The sequence below is a fragment of the Dunckerocampus dactyliophorus genome, chromosome 15 (assembly GCF_027744805.1).
Source record: "Dunckerocampus dactyliophorus isolate RoL2022-P2 chromosome 15, RoL_Ddac_1.1, whole genome shotgun sequence".
In the NCBI taxonomy this organism is placed as follows: domain Eukaryota; kingdom Metazoa; phylum Chordata; class Actinopteri; order Syngnathiformes; family Syngnathidae; genus Dunckerocampus; species Dunckerocampus dactyliophorus.
Genome location: NC_072833.1, coordinates 25,191,869 through 25,196,402, shown reverse-complemented (window position 1 = coordinate 25,196,402; position 4,534 = coordinate 25,191,869).

Genomic DNA, 4,534 nt, shown 5'->3' with positions numbered 1-4,534 from the left:
ATATTTCAACTTTATGCTCCCAAGTTTACGTTATTTTTTTCTTTAGAATGTGTTTTTTTAAATTATTTTGAATAAATGACTATGTTGTCTATTTCTGCTGGTGTTTTTTTTTTTTTATTTCCCAATTATTTCAACTTTTCTTTTTGTAAATTTCCATCGTATGTGGACTTTTATTTTCCAAATATTGCAATTTTAATTAGCTGTTCCTCAAAATGTATAACCTTTTTTTTTTTTTAAATCTTTTCCTTAATACTTCAAGTTTAGCTACTAAAACGACGTACTCTTTGGATAATTACAGAAGCATCGTTTTGCAACGTTATTCTGGTAAAATTGCAACTTTTTCTCGTTTGATAATATTTTTTTTCTCTACATTTTGACTTTATTCTTGTAAAATTATTGATGATTTTTCCTTGATTTTGGGGGGTTTTGTGGTCGTGCTGCAGGCTGCGGTTTTGGACGCCCCTGCTGTACGTAAGTAATAGAGAGCAGCTTTATGCTAACAAACATGGTAGCATTAATTTGGTGTCACGTGGCTTAAGAAGGACAAAACAGGGAAATAAAGCTTGCAGTTAAAGATGTTGATGTCGAAGCCATTCAATGACGTCATTGTCTGGTTTCAATAAGTAAATAAAGCACACAAACTCTCCGTGGGCTGCTGTCGCCCTCTGGCGGCCGCCTCGTGTAACTGGCCGTGTAGATGTCAATGTGAAGGTGTTCAAAACACGTGTGGCAGCAAAACGTCTTCATTCTGCTCGTTTGAGTTTTATGATTGATAATATAAGGCGTGCAGAATATCAACTTTTCATTAGCAAATGTTTTGAAACTCTAAAAAAGCTGCTCCAAAACTAACCTTTTAACTAATTTACCTTTTAAGGGCTGGATTTTACGAAAATATTGCACATATTTCATAAAGAAAAAATCTTTAAAATATGTTCAAAAAACAACTAAATAAAATATATATAAATAAAATAATTAGAAAAATACATGGCCTAAAGTTGGAAAAAAAAAAACGTTAATGTTTCACTTTTCACTCACGGCTCAAAAATGGCATAAAATTGAGTTTTGAGGCCGTTTCATCAGGTCCATTTGGATTTTTCCCAATAATTACTTTTTTTCACGTCTTTTGCGTCAGATAAATCGACTAATAAAATAATCCTGAGGCGCAGATCGTTTTTAAACTTGAAAAAATGTTTGGACTGGTTTAACGTGTTTGACTTTGTGGCCACTAGATGGAGCTACATGCGCAGTTTTAATCCCAGATTTGGCCACGTGCGGGAGATCACGGGTGTCCAAGGTGTGGCCCGGCGGCCACGGCAGCATTTGCAGCTTTGACTTTCCAAGAATAAAGTCAAAATATTAAGAGAAAAAAAGTCGTAATTTCACGAGAATAACGTTGTTATTATGTGGAAAAATAATTAAATTTTAATGGCATAAAGTTGAAACATCAAAGAAAAAAAATACTATTTTTTTAAAGACTTAAAAAATGAGAAAGAAAAACAGCAAAATCAAAGTGTAATTTTGGGAAACTTAGGCGGGAGAAAAGTTGAAATGGGAGTAAAATTGGAATATTACGAGAAGTTTATTATGAGAACATTTTCAAGAAGAAAGCTGAAATGGTTTTCACGTATTATCAGATTTTAATATTTAATTACAGAAAAAAAAACAGAAATGGAAAAAAGACGTATAATTTTCATGATTAATTAATTAATTTTTATTAATCGTGGTTCACCTTTGGCAGACTCGCTGGTCCATCCAGACTTGTCATGAAATGACTTGTTTTTTCACGCCTCTTTTGCGTCAGATTAATCGACTGATTAATCATCCTGAGGTGCAGCTCTATTTTTAACCCTGAAAATATGTTTGGAGCGACGGAAGAGCCGCTTGACTTTACAGCCACTAGATGGCGCAGCATGTGCAGTTTTGGTCGCATGCAGTACGGTGGATCAGCGGTGCCGTTTTGATTGGCTCGTGGCACATTCTTAAAATATATCAGCAAAAATGGAAAACTCAGCAGTAACTTTACAAGAATAAAGTCAAAATATTAAAAGAAAAAAGTTATAATCTAACCAGAAAAAGTTGTGAACTACAATAACATCCTTGTTACGAGATAAAATAGCATCATTTTAATAGCATGTAATATTCATGAAAAAGGTGCTTTTTTGAAAGTCATAATGAAAACAAACAAAACAAAACAACATAAAATTGTAATTTTTGGAAAATTGAAAAAGTTTGATACACACTATGTATAAATATTTGAGCTAACACGCTTTAACGCACATTCCCTTGAAAAAAACACCATTTTATTTTACCCACGATTAACGTGTGCACTTCCTGTTTGGCCCTCGTCCCACACCGTAATCTGAGAAAGCGCCGCAAGCGGGAACAAATGTTGATCGGAAATGGAGAAAGGAAGTGTATTTTGAAAGGTAAGTTCAGCTTGAAATCCCTGGCAGGTGCTCTCTCCACAAGACCGACGAGATTTGTATCGACTGTCGCTGTGAGTTGAGTTGCCACCGAGTCCGTCGACTCTCAGGTGCCACTTGGACTCAGCTGGGCCTCTGCAGGTATTCTTTATTGTCATTTATACAGTGGCTCCTTGGCATGCCAGCGTTATTTTCTGCTTTGAAATGTGTGGGAAACATTTGGGGCGGGAGCTGCTAGTTGCCGGCAGGCAAAGTCGAGGACGGCTATCTGGCGGGCTTGTGTCACCTGAGTATGTGGGGATATGGGCGGAGTCATACTTCTGTAAACGAATGACTCTTCTTCAGCACACACACTCATTCATATTAAGGACTCATGTCACGTTCACGGCTTCACAGGCAATCGGAAATCACAGAACTGTTTTAACACAACGCTACTGTATCCTTGAGCGTGTTAAAGGATCTGCTCCTACGAAAGCGACAGTAACAACTAAGCAGGTCTGAGGTTGCCCGTGCGTTGGCTGGGAGGCCAGAATGAAAGTTTCTGCCGCAGCTTCTATTCCTTCCTCCCAATAAGCGCCGCGTGGCGCGTTCTAAAACTAGAATTTACCTAGAAAATATTCAAGAAAAAGTAAGTTATTTTTTTTAAATGTTGTAATGCTGTGAAAAACGAACAACACAAAATCCATCCATCCATCCATTTTCTATACCGCTTCATCCTCATTAGGGTCGCGGGGGCATGCTGGAGCCTATCCCAGCTGACTTCGGGCGACAGGCGGGGTATACCCTGGACTGGTCACAACACAAAATGAAGTTGTAATTTTTGGAAAATTAGATTGCTGAGAAAGTTGTAATATTACGGGAATAAAGTCTGCATATTACGGGGAAAAGCTCGTAATATTCCGAGAAGAAAATGTACAAGAAAAAAGTTGAAATAGTTGGAAAATGTAAAAAAAAAAAAAAAAAACAACAGCAGAAATGGACAAAAAAAACTTCAATTTTATGAGGATAAATTCAAAATATTACAGTTTTTTTCCAATTGTTAAAAAGCAATTTTGCAAGCTAGGCTGGTTTTATCAAAATACTTAACACAATTCACAAAACAACACACCCGAACTGGCAAATCCCTCGTATATCCTGCAAAATGAAGCACCGCAACCAAAACGACATCCGCCTTCATCAAAATCGAACTTTTCTACACACGTCATTCATATTCCAAAACTTACGTCTAATCAAGTACACACTGGTGGGCGTAATGGAAAGCACTCTCATCTTTAGTGTGCTTTGCCATAACACTAACATATTGAAACTGCAGAACAGCCTTCAGATCGTTCACATGCACGGAAGTATTTGCAGACACGCTGTTGAAACGTACTTTTAGTTTTCACCAACAAGTCAGGGCAACGTATGCACCGCAGATACGTTTACACTGGAGTGAACAATATTTGCTCACCAAGCAGTAAACTGAAAAAGAAAATTGCAGAAAAAAAAAAAATATTCAAAAAATACATAAAAAAAGAGGCAAGAAAAATGAGGCAGCATCTTGCCGCACAGCAGGGTGTGGCCACAACGCCTCGTCCACATCACAGGCAATATCTTCCCTTGCCAGACATGGAGGTCAAGAAGCGCCGTGAGTGCCTCATCCACCCCTGAATGTCACCCACATCAACGTCATCACGTGCCTCTTGCATAGCCCGAACAACATGCATGCGCACAACGAGCTGCCAGGCGTTTCCTTTCAGTGCCGCGCCCAAAAGAACTCACTTGTCTTTTCCTAGTGCTTGCTTCCTGACCGAAGCGCTAACAAATAAGCATGGAGATGTTTGGCCAGGCGGCACATACATCGGCCAATCAGCTCATGTACTGCCATTTTGAATGGCAAACATGTGACCTCATGTCACATTGTAGTGTCTTATGCAGAGAAGCGTGTTCAGTGCATTTAAAAAGTGACATTTTGAATTGCAAACTGTGTGTTTAGAGTTTTGGAGACTCGAGAAGAGGTTTTGCTCGCCGTGTGTCAGTTGAAATAATTGTGCTATGCAAGTCATTTTAGTGTTTTAGCAACTGGAAAAAACTGTAATATACAGAAGTCAGAGTCTACCAAGAAAAAAAGT